This window comes from Natator depressus, chromosome 22 (assembly GCF_965152275.1).
Source record: "Natator depressus isolate rNatDep1 chromosome 22, rNatDep2.hap1, whole genome shotgun sequence".
NCBI classification, from domain to species: Eukaryota; Metazoa; Chordata; order Testudines; family Cheloniidae; genus Natator; species Natator depressus.
This window is the reverse complement of record NC_134255.1, coordinates 17,801,995-17,818,482: the sequence shown is the minus strand read 5'-3', so window position 1 is coordinate 17,818,482 and position 16,488 is coordinate 17,801,995. Positions and strand designations below refer to the sequence as shown.

The 16,488-nt window shown below is 43.6% G+C and overlaps 1 protein-coding gene across 4 annotated transcripts in view; it reads left to right on the top strand.

Annotated features, from left to right (window-relative positions):
- Window positions 1-706: 706 nt before the first annotated feature.
- SIK3 (SIK family kinase 3) overlaps window positions 707-16,488 on the top strand; it is a 149,135-nt gene continuing 133,353 nt past the window's right edge. For 2 of the 4 annotated variants that reach the window (XM_074936935.1, XM_074936934.1), the window contains exon 1: window positions 707-832. The gene's annotated coding sequence lies outside the window, so the exon portion shown is untranslated. The remainder of the gene's footprint in view (window positions 833-16,488) is intronic. The other 2 variants (XM_074936937.1, XM_074936938.1) reach the window with 1 other exon arrangement.

The following is a 16,488-nucleotide window of genomic DNA, read 5'->3' as shown; positions in this document are numbered from 1 at the left end:
GGGTCCCAGTACGGGGGAAGGGCCTGAAGGAGTGTCCCGGTGCAGGGGGTAAGGGGAGGGAATATCCCCGTTGGAGGGGGCACTGAGCTGGGGGGGGTCCCGGTGCAGGGGGAAGGGGCGGGGCTGTCCCCACACGTGGGCCGAGTTGGGGGGGGTCCCGGTGCGGAAGGGGCGGGGCTGTCCCCACGGGGGTCTGAGCTGGGGGGGTCCCCGTGCGGGGATGTCCCCACGGGCGGGGCTGAGCTGGGGGGCGGGGATGTCCCTGTTTGGGGGTGGAGGGGGTCTCCGTTGCCCAGGGGCCCTGAGGCGAGAGCGGAGGCTCCGCCCTATTGCGCTGGGGCCTGCTTGGCCGCGGAGATGGGGGAACGGGGGGGGCTTCCCCACACTCCCCGGCGGGGCTTCCCCCAGGGATTGCCCCCTCCCGCGCCCCGTCGCGTCTCCGCTCTAGGCCCCGCCCCAGCCCAGCCAATGCCATGCTCCGCTCGGAGTGACGCGTGGAAACGGCGGCCGCTTTGTTGGCGTCAGTGGGCCCCGCCCCCGGTGGTTGCCGTGGCAGCGATGGCCCCGCCCCCGGGCCGATGAGCTCACGCGGTGCCGCAGCCCCGGGAGGGGGGGGCTTTCTGCTCCTCGTACCAAGATGGCGGCGGCGGCTGCAGCGAGCGGCGGAGCGGGGGGCCCCCCTCCAGCCCCCGGCCCCCGGCTGCCCCCGGCCCCGCCGCCACCCCGGCCCCCGGGCCCCGCCCGCATCGGATACTACGAGATCGAGCGGACCATCGGCAAGGGCAACTTCGCCGTGGTGAAGCTGGCGACCCACCTGGTGACCCGGGCCAAGGTGCGGGGGGGCCAGGGCCGGCGGCGGGAGCCTGGGGGGCTGTGGATACGGTCCGGGGGGCTGGACTGGTGGCCCGGGCGCAGGGGGGCTCGGCCAGCGCTGGGGGGCTGGGGGCCGGGGGCGGATAAGGTCGGCGGGGGCGGCACGTCGTGCGTGGGGCTGGGCAGCTGCGGGGGCGGAGGGGGCCCCGGCCTGCTGCTGGCTTCGGAGTCCGATCTTGGCTCCCGCCCCCCCGCGGCAGGGGGCTGGTGTCACCCCGGCATGCCCTGGGGCGCAGTGTGCCCAGCCCCACACACGGGGTCCCCGGGGGCTGCCCCCCCACCCCCCCGGTCTCCCAGGGCGGGGGGTGCTGTGCCTGGGCTGTAGCTCCCCGTTCCGCAGCCTCCGACTTCAGCTCCCACAGCTGGAGCCGGAGCCGCTTGCCCTGGCTCCGCGCTGCCCCGACCCGTGAGGCGGCCGGGCGGAGTGAGGCGGCCGGGCGGAGTGACTCTCCCCCGCGGCTGGGTCTCCGCCTGGGTCAGGGCCTCCAGGGCTCGGCCATGCCCTGCTAGCTGCTGGGCTTCAGTGTCCCTGGTCAGTGGCGGTGCTGCACTCTGCTTATGCAACTGCTGCTGCACAGGGATGTGTCAGGAGCCCTGCACTATGTTAGCAGTAGCTCCCATGTGCAACTGGTTACTTGTGCTGAGGTTCCTCTTGTGCAATATGGCTCAGAACACAGTGATGGACAATGTCCCTGGCTGTGTTTTAAGGGCTTGCTCAAGGGTTAAAATCAGACGGGGCAGGCTGATGGAGAATCAAAACTCTTGAACTGAAAGGTTCTAAAATTCTATCATTCACTGTCTGTGCTTTGTTCACAATCTGCATTTCTTAATTGCCCTGTTCAGCTTGGACAGTGAAAATGTATTGGTCACTTTCACTCTCTGGTTCTTTTGCTGCACTGTTTGAATTCCAAACTTTTCAGGGGGAAGTTTCGATCCCAAACAAAAACTGTTTATTTAAAACAAAACAAAAAACACCAAACAAACAGTGAAAGCATTTCTCAGTATAAGGTTTTGTGAGACCCTGATCCTCTGTATCACTGACACCAACCAATGACATGTCTTGTTTTGTGTGAATGTCATACATATTTTGGGCTCCTCATTCCTCCCTGTGTCCACTTTAGAAGAAGTTGTTGCTCTGAACAACTTGGGTAGGGCTAACACCTGTTGATGTAGTATTCTCAGGCCTTGATGATAGAAAGCTTTTGTATTGATGACCCCTTTGACACAAAAAGAAAAGGAGTACTTGTGGCACTTTAGAGACTAACCAATTTATTTGAGCATAAGCTTTCGTGAGCTACAGCTCACTTCATCGGATGCATACTGTGGAAAGTGTAGAAGATCTTTTTATACACACAAAGCATGAAAAAATACCTCCCACCACCCCACTCTCCTGCTGGTAATAGCTTATCTATAGTGATACAGCAAGCATCTGAATGTGACCCCCCCCCTTATACATTAAAAAAGGGGGGGTCATTTAATGTAATGAGGGCTTGGAGCTGTCAGTCCCACAGAGCTGATAGCTTGTGACCCCCAAGTAACCACCTTGCAACTCCCTGAGGGGTCACGGTCCCCAGTTTGAGAACCCCTGGTCTAGCATATGAGTTTTTGGTACAGCCCCAGGTAACAAAAAAAGCTGCAGAAAATGCTCTTTCCCAATTGGATGGTGGATTCTGAACTCTGTTGTCATTGTCTCAGTGTTGGGTTTAGTCAGAATGACTGTTACCTGAGGAAGAGCTCTGTGTAAGCTTGAAAGTGTGTCTCTTTCACCAACAGAAGTTGGTCCAATAAAAGATATTACCTCACCCACCTTGTCTCTGTGATATTGGTGCCATCCTCTTCACCACAGACCTTTCGTCGGTTCTCACGAGTGAAAATAGCATTCTGAAGAGTTTTTACTATCCAATGCCATGCAACTGCTTTGATCCTGACTCTTATTTAATTAATTTCACATGGATAAACCTGAAAGAAGAGCTGACTGTTTTGGAAAGGAGGGGTTGTTGGCGAACTTAATAAAGGGCAATACTTATGTTTCAGTTTAAAGACAAATCTTTCCCCAGATCTTTTTTTAAAGAAGAGTTTGAGTCTTCCAGGACTATCCCATAAACTGTAAAGAATAAAACAGAGGAAGAAAAGACTTGTTGACCAAATATTTGCAGTATGCAGGCAGGTCATTTTGAGGTACAGATTAGCTGATGGGTATATCACTTATTTGCATATCAGAAGTCACATTCCAGCAACTAATAAAAGTATCATATTGTCATTTTTAGTACCCCATCCTCTGTCTTCCAGATTTTAGTGCTGAATATGCCAGTACATGCTGCAACAGTGCAGTGCTCTGTGGGTTCCTCTGTAGAAGCCATAGTGTCCTGAAAACCCTAATGGAAACTTAAGCAGGGGCCATGCTGGTCCAGCAGGGCTGTGGGTCCTTACCACCACAGACCATCTTTTCTATGCTCCTGTCCATTATATCAGCAAATTGACAGCAAGGGAAAGTCAGCCTGTCAAGAGTTTTTTGGCTTGCACACTTTTTGATTGCCATGTAAATTTCAGGAGCCAAATCCTGCTGTGACACTGGTGTAACTACAAAGTAATGCCTCCATTTTCTTAAATTCTGGATTTACACCCATCTGCCTGAGTAGGACTTCTCCCAGAGGCTGTTAAAGTTTAATCTAAAGTAATGTAATGCCTACTGGACAGTATCTTTTAGTAATGGATTAGCTGCTCTTGTCTATGTAGTATTTACAACATTCAGAGATGCCTCTGCCTTTAATTGCAAGATGCTACAGTCTGGCCTGCATTTCAGCTTTTGTTACTTATGGCTTGATCGTTACTTGCCCAGTGATGATAACTAAGCTTCCTGAACTTTGCTGATAGAAGCAGCAATGCTCCCACTTCAGCTGCTTTAAATGCTGAAAACTGAGCATCTTGATTAGAAATCAGCCCTTCAATTATTAACTGAGCTCCTGTTTTCAGCATTCCTAGCTGAGTCAGGCTTTGTATTGAGCATTGTTAATTCTGAAGGTTGTGAAATATTGAAGGTTGTGAGTTGGTTTATTGCATGTGAATAGCTAAAGATCTTGCGAGATAGTGAAAAGATGAACACAAACTTAACCTTTGACTGGCCTATTTATGACCAGATGGCCAGCAGTGCGTGTATTGAAACAACCAAATGCATATAACTTATGACCTAAGAATGGGTTGAACTTGAATCTCCACTAATGAAAAGCCATTACACTAAGTTAAGGCCTGTGCCACTTGCATCTGTAATTCTGAAGTTGGTTAACTTAACTGTCCTCTTCCATATAGGAGACATTGTATATATTGCATGGTATGGTGGTAGATGTTAGATGCTTCCAATCCTTAAACCCAGAGAGAGAAATTATAGTGGCAGCTTATGTACTTTCAGGTTCTCCTCCAATAGATGTGGAGCAGGTTTCCATTCTCTAACTGGAAACTGAAAACCTTCAGCACCAGGATACTCTGGGTTCTGAAGAGCTAGTTCACTTCAAAACTCACCTCTGCATGAGAAGCAGAGTGGGAAAAGAAAAGAAAATCACTTCATATGTAGGACCTATGTCCTCCCCCAATATTGTTCTTATGCTGTTCTTGCTGTCCTCAGGAGCTGTCAGTAGTTTGGACATTGCTGACTGTGATGTACAAACAAGGGGGAAATCAAAAAGCTATATTTCAAACTCGGTCAGAAAGATGGGGGTTGTTGGGAAGAATCAGTGTTAAGTAAATCGGAAATGGCTAACATGTTATGGAAACTCCGTTGTTTAAGAGGGCATTGAAAGTACCAAAATGAAACCCATGAAGCGTTTGTTTTCTTCATAGTAACAAATTGTTTGACTCAAGGAAAATTACTTAAACTGAATCTTTGTGAAATCACCCCGTTTAGTCAAATAACTAAAACATTGTTGATAATGAAACTCAAGCATAGTACAATTAGTCAATGCAGCCGAATCAAATTGCTTAACAAATTTGATGCTCTGACTTCTCATTGGAAGAAGCTTATTTTATTCTTCAGTGACACTCAAACTGGAACCATGCCCTTCCAAAAGTAATCACAGCAAATGTCGATAACTTTTAAATGATGATGATTAACCTGCTTGGTACAGTTCAAAGTTTTTTACCGTTGTGTGAACTTAGAGATTACCTGTTGATCTGAGATGTTTGATTCTTTTTCTGTCTGGTGTAGATATTCTACAAGTTCAGATGACTTTGATGTGACACTGGGGATGTCTTGATTTAAATACTGTAGATCCCCCTTCCCACCTGAAAAAAGAAATAAACAAAAACCTCATAACCCATTACTTAGGTCAGTGGCGCTAAACCTTTCCAAGCTACTGTACCCCTTTCAGGAATCTGATTTGTCTTGCGTACCCCCAGGTTCCACCTCACTTACAAACTACAGTACTTGCTTCCAAAATCATAAAAAGACATAAAAATAAAAGACATAAAAATCATAAAAAGACATAAAAATACAAAAGTGACACAGCACACTATTACTGAATAATAGCTGACTTTCTCATTTGTACTATATAATTATAAAATCAATTGGAATATAAATATTGTACTTACATTTCAGTGTATAGTCTATAGAGCAGTATAAACAAGTCATTGTCTGTATGAAATTTTAGTTTGTACTGACTTCCCTCGTACTTTTTATGTAGCCTGTTGTAAAACGAGGCAAATATCTAGATGAGTTGGTGTACCCCTTGGAAGACGTCTGCGGTACGCTTCAGGGAACACGTACCTCTTGTTGAGAACCGCTGACTTAGCTTGAGTAGTATTTGTAGCCATTTTGAAACTGACTAGGACACATCTTTATTTACATAGCTAGTATGTTCCCACGTTCTGTATACTTCACAACAATGGTCTGGTATGTCTTGCTGACATAAGACTGTAGTTTACACAACTGAATTTCACAACTTAAATATGGATCAGTAATGTTGGGGACACTTGTGAAAGGAAACATTAATCATCCTAAAGGGCAGGATGCTTGGGGTCATAATTATCCCTACAGGAATTAACTAAATAAAAAGGCATAGCTTGACAGTTTATATATTAACTAAGGCAGCAACTTACTTTCAGGCCCTGTTATGCAAACTTGGAATCTAGTATGTGGTAAAACAGAGCTATTCTGATGGCTGGACAGGAACTGGAGTTATTTCCCTGACTAGGATTAATTGGGCACCTGCAGGATATCTTGCTCCATCTCTCCATTTCTGTTTCCTGCCTCCTGTCCTCCCTTCCTCTGTCAGTGTTCTGGTGTTTCACAAGAATCAGTCTTTGTTTTTTGTTTTAAAAATCCTCCAAGTGACCTATTGAATGGATTGTTCGCTGCACAATTTCCATTTATAAATCATCCAAGTGACTTTATTAGTATTCTAACTCTGGTCAGACACTGGAGGTTTTTTTTAATGCCATGTTCTTTCATAAGAGTTGAATGGTGTTTGCTGATAGAGATGACTGCATATACTGTGGCACATCTACCTTCACCTTCCCTCATATTCTGGATAGTGTCGTAAAGCTTAGTGTATTATTTTAAAATCTGTCTTCACAACAGCAGAGATGTTACAGTCCTGAAAGCTCTTTGCACCTCTTTTGCTCCTTTTTGTCAGCTGCAGCATGCAGTGATCTACTCCAGCTCTGCTGTGAGGACATATATAACTACATGCCTTTCCAAAGGCTATTGAGCAGTTTCTGACTTTTTGTTTTTGTGTTTTAGTTTTTTGTTTTTAACAAGGAACACATCACTATGTAGGTCAAGCCCTCTCTGTAAACTGAGATGTTACCATGAGTTCACAGCCCATTGTGATGCACTTACTGGAGTTTTCAATCATTAGTGAGAGTTAGGTGTTAAACTTTGCCTCAGTTTCCCCCAACATGGGATAAGTGGCTTGTCCAAGGCCACAGAAGGACTCAGTGTCAGGAGTTCCTGGCTTCCAGTCAAGTGCTTGATCTGCTAGACCATACTGTCTTCCTGCCAGCAAAATATGTGTATTCTTGGGTTCATAGAACTAGATAACATGCAGAGCCCAGAGCAGGTCTGACTCTTAGGAAAAAGTATTACTCATTCAAGCATTGTTTACCTAAAGTACAGAAGTTTTATGTTTTCCATAAAAAAAAAAAATAAAATTTGATCTGACGTTCAAATATGGTGGTTGCAGGGTAAATTTAACTCCTTGGCATGACATAGACCTGCTATTTCAGGTACAGAAGCTGGGAGAGTAGTGGAAATGCTAGTGGTGAACTGATGTGTCCATTCTTCTGTTTACTTATGAGATGCCCCTCATTGTTGAACTGGAATGCCTCTCAAATATTTGCAATAGAAATAACATTTTCCTTCTTTTGTAGCCTATTAAAGATATAGCTTAATTAGATTCTAGGCTTAGACCTGTACATGAATAACTTTGAGGCAAAGAAATTAATCTGGCATTGAATTCAGACAGAAGTGGGTCCACAGCACTTAAAACGCAGTATGAGAACTGGTTGGCTGACTTAGCTGGCAGTGGGAGTGGGCTGCCATGGAAAGTGCTTGGTTCTGTGACTATGGCACTGTAGCTCCGGAATGCGGAAGGCTCAGGGAGCCACAGTGCTTCTTGCCTGGATTCTTGTTTTCCGTAAAAGGTGGAAAATAAAGCTGCTCCCAGATGGGCTAGTGCTGAGGAGTGAAGAGTGCTCCGTGCTCAACCCAGTTGTTCCCCATCTTGAGCATGTCCATAAGGCATGTGGCCCTGGGGTAACCCCAAAGCCTCTGCTCAGAGCACTCCTAATGTTCTGATCATGGAGGGGTGTTATACTGGGTTCAGTATGCTGTGATTCACCATTGCTCTGTATCTTATCGAACAGAAACAGGTTAATACTCTTGCCATTAGCTTCATAATGAAGTATGTGAGCAGCTAATATGGTAACCTTGTTAGTCACTTTCCCTTTCATCAATATCCATTAGTACACATTTTTTCTGCTGCTTTTTTCTTTCAAACATAAGAAACCCTGATTAATTGTGAATCACAAATAATTCCTCTGGCACGCAGTATAATGTTACTCACATGGTGCTGATCTTGCTGCTTATATGTTCCAAAAGAGCCACTGTACTTCAGCCATTGAATATCCAGGCTTAGTGAATTCCTAAGAGAAGGAAAGGGTCTTTTGGTCCAGCATATTTACTGTTCTTCACTTCCATTGACAACTACTAGTGCTCTCTTCCTGGACACCAGTAGGGTGTGGGTGGGTGGGTGGGGGGTGTGTGTGTGTGTGAGTGAGAGAGAGATAGATAGATAGTACCTACTGATTGCATGCTGAATTGATGGCATCTAGCATTTCACTATACATTTCTGAGCTGTACGAAGGAATTTACAAATAGCCAATAGATTAATGCATATACACTGAGCATGAGACCCTGTGTAGCAGCCTCTGTCATGGTGACAGCTTACACTGAAGACCTTGAGAACAGGATTTGTGTATCATTACCAGCTGATAGGGCTTTAACATTCTCATTTTGAATTTGATGAATTGGCCTCCCTGGCTAAAGAACCTAGTGCTTGCTTAGCATTTTTTGGAGGGGATAATAGTCTACTCAAGCATGGCTTTCAGGCAGTCTGCTCTCCCAGCTTGTCACTGGCTGCTTGTTAGGCAAGGTTATATCTTGTTTACTTGTTACCCTTAAGGCATTCCCTTCCCATCTTATAAAACATCTGTGTCCTAGCTGTGTGGATGAGCTTTGCTGAAAAGGAACAGAAGATTTGGGGTGAGGGGTTCTCTTAGACTATCATGTTTTCATTGAAGGCATTTCCCTACTAGGCATTTGTAGGTTGGACTTTTTTTGCCTTAAAGTAACCCAGCATTTCATTGCTTATTCTGTTGAGGCTTTGGAGCTGTGTGCCAAGAGGCAGGAAGGCTGAGTGTGTAAAGAGAATAACTGACGATCAAAGTTCTATTTCATAGGCTAGGTACAAAAATAGCCTCCCTGAGGAAAAAAAGCAGGTACTGTGGTAACTAGTGTCCTAATGGGCTAGTGTCTTCCTTCTTAGTACGGGGCTAAGTGGCAGTATTGTTTTTTGTCTTCTCCCCAGTGGCATAGATATGACATAGGGTCTTTAGGACTCCCGCCTCATGGTGGAGGAATAGCACTAATAGGAAGTACCTGTGTAAATACCAACTTTTTAAGGGAAGATTAGACTGTGAGAATCTGTGAAAAAATCTCTAACAGCAAGAAAACACACACAGTACTGCAACTTTATACAACTCTCCTGTAAACTTGCTAGCCCAAACACTCCCCTCTTCTCTTATCCTTGCCAAAATCATGAAAAAACTAAATTTACTATCTGCAACAAAGAAAAATTTAGCAAGACCGCTTAAGCATATTTGGTAAGCCCCGTCACCCAAATGTTAGCATGTCAGAACTCTGATTAGAATTCTCACTGGGCAGATAAATCACAGAAGGCAGTGAAATTCTGTTCACTAGTGTCTTGACTTGATTGTAGGAACTGTAGCAAGTTGACAAGTGTCACTTACTGCCTCCTAATTATCACAATTTTTTGTTTGCCATCTCTAGTCTTCTAGATAGAACAAAATAACTAATTAGTAGTGTCTGAGGTGTCATGGAGACAGAACCCCTTTTCCCTTCCCCATCCCTAAAGATTGCTCCTGCAACTCAGGCTGGGGACAGTGGTGAAACTGTGTAGTAGAGCAGATAGTGTTAATTTGTCCGGCTCATCAGTGAAAGCTCAGAGGGTGGGGACATCCTTCTAAACAGCATTCTCTTCTTAATTGCTCTTACAGAATGCCTGCTCATTCATCCAGAATGAACACTGCGTAGAGCTTGGTGTGACTTCAGTGCTCCCAAAATCATTGATGTTAAAATCACAAGTTTCTGTACCACAGAGATAAAATTGCCACTGATGTGCTTAGGCCTTGTCTGTATGAAAAAGTGCAGTGGTTTAACTAAATGATTTTTAAAACTCTTCCGTTAAACCAGTGGAAACTTCTAATGTGGATACTCAAAATCAGTTTAACCCTTGCTTATGTCAGTTCAGCAACACCAACTTTGTATGAATTAACATAAGCAAGGGTTAAATTGATATTTGAGTATCCACATTAGAAGTTTGCACTGGTTTAACTGGAGAGAGTTTTAAAATGATCTAGTTAATAGACAAGTGCAATGGATTTCAGACTAGGCCTCCATGCCAGTCTAGGGGATTAATATGCTGCATTAACACTCAAGTGAAGAAACCCCTGAAGGACTATGATTCATTATTAGTCATTGGCATGTTTCTGGTAATTGACTCCTGTGTCTCTATACTTGAGGCGAAACCTCTCATTCTATCCAATGGCCATCAAAGGGAATTATGTGGCCTCAGCTAAATTTCATAGTCAAATCATACAAACACACAAACTCCCACACCCGATGGAATTGACACAGTTTGTGCTCAAATATAGCACAAAGTTGGCTGCATCTTGGGGAAGTGGGGGAAGAAATGGTTTCACTTCACTAGTCAGTACTAATCAGTGAGGATGGACAGGATATCCCAGGACAGCCTGGATTGACTGAAATGAGCCAAGGAACCAATATATGGCTATGGGCTCTCCATTAAGACATTACTGTACTAGGGTAGAGTAGCCAAATACTGTTGAATTGAAGAACTTTTAACACTAACATACAGCATGCATACTTCACTGTTACTATTGGAACTTTCTCCAGCAGCTTTATGTATTCTGTAATGAAAATTCATGCTGGGAATTATTAGTAGATCAGCCACATACTTGCTCAGCCAGCTATAATCCAGTATATGGTACTGTGGTAATATTTGATTTAAAATTTAATTGGAAAGCTGTTAACTTTTTCCTAATCCAGCAATTCTGGATATAGTGTTCAGCTTTGCTGTTCTGAGAAGAAAGCTGTGGCACTAATTTTTGTCTAAAATCCTTTTATTGTCACAGGAGAGGACAGGCACTAAGGACTGAGGTGCTCTCTCTATGCTGATAATATGCCCGGCATCTTAAGATCTCCATTCTTCTGGCCAAGCAGGATGGGACAGTGCTGTCTTTGCTTTAGCTCTCAGGCAGAGGACCTGCGGGTGCCAGCTGGCAGGGAGTAGGAGTTGGCTAGTAAGGATGAAGCGTGGAAAGGAAAGTCTCAGTAGGAATGGGACAAGAACTTTGCATCAAAAGTTGTGAGCCAGCTAGGAAGTCTGGGGTGAGTTTGTGTTTCCTTTTGAACTTTGTTAATAAACCTAGATCCCAAGAAGGGCTTATGTGTCAAGCATGTCAAAGACATAGGAGTGCCCAAGGAGGGAAACCGAGGAAATGGCTAGTCTGAACTCAAACCAGGGTTAGGTAGTGCTGCTGCCTGCTTCTGTGTAATGACACACAGATTTCTTGAGTTAAAAACCAAGCTCCTCGTAACCCTGGTAACTAATTGGCAATCTTAGGTATGCAGATAGGGTGACTATCGCTTTATATTTTTGATCAACAAGATTTGGAACCAAAATCCTAGATATACTTGTTCACCAGTATCACACCACCACAGTGCATAAAAAGCACCATTAAGTGTGGTTGGCTCAGAGTGACTTACCTGCTTTGGGTTCAAAAATCTGTGCAACTTATCTTCAGCACCAAATGCTTCACTGATTTAAAGCCACCCCACAAAAAAGCTGGGAGCCAAGAATTACTAAGAATCCCTACTGTAATAAACATATGCATGCACATGATGAGAAATAACATTTCAGTGACAAATTATCTTGGCAGCTCCAAGATCTGAGAGTTAGCTTTTGTAGAACTGTTTAAAAACAATGGAAGAAGTTCATGGGATCCAATCTGGGGATGAGTCAACTGATTTGTAAATGACGGATCTTACTGCTCTGAGCCATTCTAGGTAGTCTCTTATTTTGATATTATACAACCGAAAACATCTTGGCTACTAACAGTTGATATAATTGGTCTCTTCACCATACATTTGAATCTCTCAATTGTTTGCTGTCTTTGTATATGGTTTACCACTTGGAAGCTTTTCCTTTAGTTTTTTAAAGCACCTGATGTAATTCTAGTACGTTGTGTGGATTTATCAGATTTTGGAGATGGGATTGAGGGGGAGGAGGGTGGAAATTTGCATAGGATGCCAGTATGCAACTGAGAGACTGAAGCTAGGGCTAAAGTGATTTGACAAAGCCAGGCCTCAACAGTTGTCCATGTTCATTTAGGGAAACACATAACTTGATATTAATGGGAATAAGACGGGGGTTGAAAAATTGTACCAAGGTGCCTCCATTAAAATATGAGTTTTGAGACTTGAGCATTACCTTCTATGTACATATTTACACTTCCACACAAACAGCCCTATACTATCTAGTGCTTCCTGTCCCCTTCAGATATCTGTTTTTCCTAGCATGCTTAGCCCCTGTTTGTACCAGACTTAAACATGTCAGTAGTTCTATAACATTTCTAAAGGTTATGCAGTTATGTAGGAAATCTCTTGTAAAACCAGTTTCCTGCATTAAGGTTCCCCATTGCTTAGTACAGTTTCTCTTCATTCTGTCCTGTTAGGGTGTTTAAATACTGAACTGTCTGGTTTTGTCTTTCATTCATATTCCCTGAGAACTCTGTGTGATGTAGTGTTGGCAATTGGTATAACAGCGAGCAGCATTGAAGGAACAGTAACATTTTCATTGTGCGTGTGACTGGCAAAGGATTGTCAATAGAGTTCAGTGATGCAAAAAAAACATGGCAGTCTTCTAGACAGAAATGCTTCCAAATTTTCTCCCCTCTCATCAGCTTTTGAGGAACTAGGTTCACTGGAATCCTGTTCGGTCTCATCAGCTATTTTCCATGTGTGTTTGTGGTACCTCTAGAGATGGCAATATATTTAGTCGTAAACTTCTTAATAGACTACCAAAAGCAGCTGAATTGGAAACACCAAAACTCAAATTTCACCTGAAACTAAGTAAATTAGTTAAGTCTTCAACAGGCTTTGAAGGAATAAGCTTACAAATGAAGATCCTGTTAGCTCTGTGTACTTATGGCTAAGTATAAAAATCTCCTAAGATAATATGCTAAATTGCAGTGGATTCTTATTTGTGGCTGTTCTTATCAGTGAAAAAGAGATGCACAGTATCTGAACAGACTTTTGCTTTAAGTCTAAAGGCTTGCAGCTATGTAGTATGAGACTGATAAGTTAAGCTCTCTGGGGCAGGGACTGTCTTTATTTCTGTGCTTTGTACAGTGGGGCACTGATCTCTAATTTGGGTCCTTAAGTGCCTTTGCTCTAGACAAATATCTACTTTTGGCCAGTTACTGTAACTGCATAGTTCTGTGTGCACTTAAATTTTAGATTATCTCAACATTAAGTCCAACGCAGTGGCGTTAACTAACGAAGGGTAAAAAGTCTTGGTCTCAGCACTTCATTTTTTCTCTTAAGATACTACGCTTGAAGGATATCCTTGCACTAGAATCTTGCAGGCGGCTATCATCTAGCCTGGAGTGTCCCTGATAAATAGTGGCCTTGGTGGTAGGGCATGGAATCTCTTGGACTTGAGTAGCTAGAGACATTACTGAATTCAAATAAGCTTTTTCACACTTGCCATATAGTATGCTGACACTCATAGGGCTGCTATAGAGAATCATATTGGCCTTTCCTAGATCAAAACTGAATGGATAAAATACCATTTGAGTTAGATTGGGTTATCTTGTCATAACAAGGTGACATGAACAGAATAGCGTTCTTCTGGGGTACATTTCAAATTGGACCTTGGTTTCTTGCTTCCTGAGGCTGGTAACAACGGCCTGTAGCTACTCTGAGGTGGTAGATCTTTTCCTGTAAGTTCAGTTAGTACACACAGTGCCATTTTACTCTGCACTAATAAACAAATTTCATACAAATGCAAGTCTGTTATGACCAGTGGCTATAGTGAAATCCATTATTAGCCGTGCACAGAGCCTGCTTGTTGCATCTCAAACATTCTGTTTGAACTAGCCAGTTGTCACTAATATATAGCAATTTATTGGTTGCCAGTGAGATCATGGTTTGAAAAGTCAAGTTCATTGCTGATTCTCAGTGCAGATTTAATCTTTGACTTCAAGGGTTTTTTCACAAGAGCTCCTTCGGGTGTTTCAGATAAATCTTTGACTTTCTGTTCTCTGCCAGTTAATTCAGCTGCTAGTAATTTACTTCGAATCATACCAAATTGATGTCGGGAATTAAAGTAATAGTTACCTATATAACGTTCCCTGCTGTTTGGGTGTTCTATGTCCTCTGGAGAAACCCTTGCCCTTGCAGAGAAGCAGGGGGTGTACCTTCTCCCACACTGGCTGACTTATATGGGGAAACTTTTGTTCAGTCAGAACAGAATATTAATTTTTTTTAGTTTAGCTAAGAATACCAATTCATAGTTAAACGCATAGTGAAGTCTGAATGTAGGTATTTTCCCACTCAGCTGCTTCTGCAGTTAGTCATTTGCCAGACATGTAACCTGCATGTAACCTCACTTTTTCAACTGTGTTAGTTGTAAATGTGCTGCTTATTCCAGTTGGGTTCAGGGGATAAAACTGGTTGTCAGTTTCACTTATTGGGCCAATGGAGTATAAAGAGAAGTGACCCATATAGGTGGAGATTGGGAAGTGCCCTAGTTTAGCTGAATGGAAAACATCACTGTTTAGGGGAGATATTCTAAGACTGAAGATTATAGCCACTAACCTTTCAGACCTGCTCTGGATGCCCATGTGATAGTGTGTAATGAATTAAATGAATAACAAATTACTCACTCTCTTTAAATAGCTTTTAGAGGAGACCTGGGAAAACAAATGAAATGTACTCAAAATGGCAACTTTCCCAGGGAAGTATGCTGATTGTTCATCCTAACTTTATTGTGGTTGCAGTAAAGACTCGTATGTGTTCACCATTCTCCCCACCGATGTGCTCAACTCTAAACAACCAAAACCACCTAGAGAAATGTGAAGGATAAATCAGAGCGTGCACTACACCAATTTTATAAATTGTCCTGCCAATATCTGAAAACTCCAACTCAGTCTTCAGAGCTGTTTAAAACAAAGGTGGGTAGGCAAAAAAAAAAATCAAATGTCCTCTGCAAATACTGTCTGGTTTTCCTCAGGACAGAGTTGCCTGGTCATAACATGCTAAGCCCTTTCTCTTGAAATAGACTGAGCAAGTCCAAGGGATTTACTAAAGTTGCCCACTGAACTGGGGAGGGTCTCCATAAGAAGGAGTAGGAGACAGCTGCTAGTGTCTTTTGTTAAAAGTGCACTGAAGGATGGTAGGCCTAAAGTTACTGCTCACTTTGTGGCAACGTGCAGTCCTCTAATTGTGAACAAAGGATCAAAATTCACAAAAATCCTGCTCTGTTTCCGTGGTCAGGGATCTTGCATGTCTCCTACTGTGTCCGCTTAGAATCATAGAATGTCAGGGTTGGAAGGGACCTCAGGAGGTCATCTAGTCCAACCCCCTGCTCAAAGCAGGGCCAATCCCCAATTTTTGCCCCAGATCCCTAAATGGCCCCCTCAAGGATTGAACTCACAGCCCTGGGTTTAGCAGGCCAATGCTCAAACCACTGAGCTATCCCTCCCCCCAAAGCTTGCGTGAAGAGACAATGATATGAAAACGTGCATGATAGCAGGGGACTCTCAGCTTCTGAGGTTTGAGAGGTCAGCAGCAAGAGTTGAATTATTAGTGTTGCACTCAAAATCAGGAGGTCAGATATAAATTTTCATTCCAAAGTAGGCAAAACTTTGTATTTCATTTCCTGCTAAAAAGCCCAGTGAAGATTTTTCCTTTTTTCCTTTAAAAAATAGACATAGGTTTTTCTTGACTTTTATACACAACCATGAAAGGAAATTCTTTTGAGGGACTCTTCAAATTGGTTCTAGACCTGACATTTATTTCAAGCACCTTTCTAGTGGTCTGGGCACTTCATGAAAAGTAAACTGTTAAAAGATTAGACTCGGATAATGAACTTCTCGCCTCTTCTTGGGTATTTTGTTCAGTACATTGATCACAATTGTAGCCTGCCTCCCAACCTCTCCAAAATGCTTGAAGAAGGAGGCCTTGCAGCAGCTCTGTAGGGTGGTCAAACACTTCTAGTGACTGCCCGAGTGAATACATTCATTTGCAAACCAGCTGCCTTTAACTTAAGGATGCAGGGTAAAATTTTCAAAAGCCCACGGCCATATCAGTGCTAGGAAAAATGAGCGTTTTTACAATGAGAGAGATGACTCATGTAAAATCCTAATGTAGACAGGACAAATTGTGACATTAATTGGTGTAGCTGGGACTACAGCTCCCACAGTGTGGAAATGGAAGGTGCTGGAAAAGAGCATATGGCTAAGTCACATCTGACCTTGAGAATTCTTGTGCCTCTATACCCTAGTGATCTACAATGAGATGCTGTACTTCAGTAGCTCTCAGTACTGCAGGAAATCTGTGAGAAAACTAAGTCAATGTGTCAGAGCTTTCACCATGGCAACAGTCTCCGAGCCAAGAGTACAGCCTGACAGCAGGATGAGAGGAAAGCAGGTCAAACATGTGCATGGCAAGATGGAGACCTTTTGAAGATGTGCAGATATAGTCTGCCTCTGAAACTCTTGCATGAGTTGCAAACATCC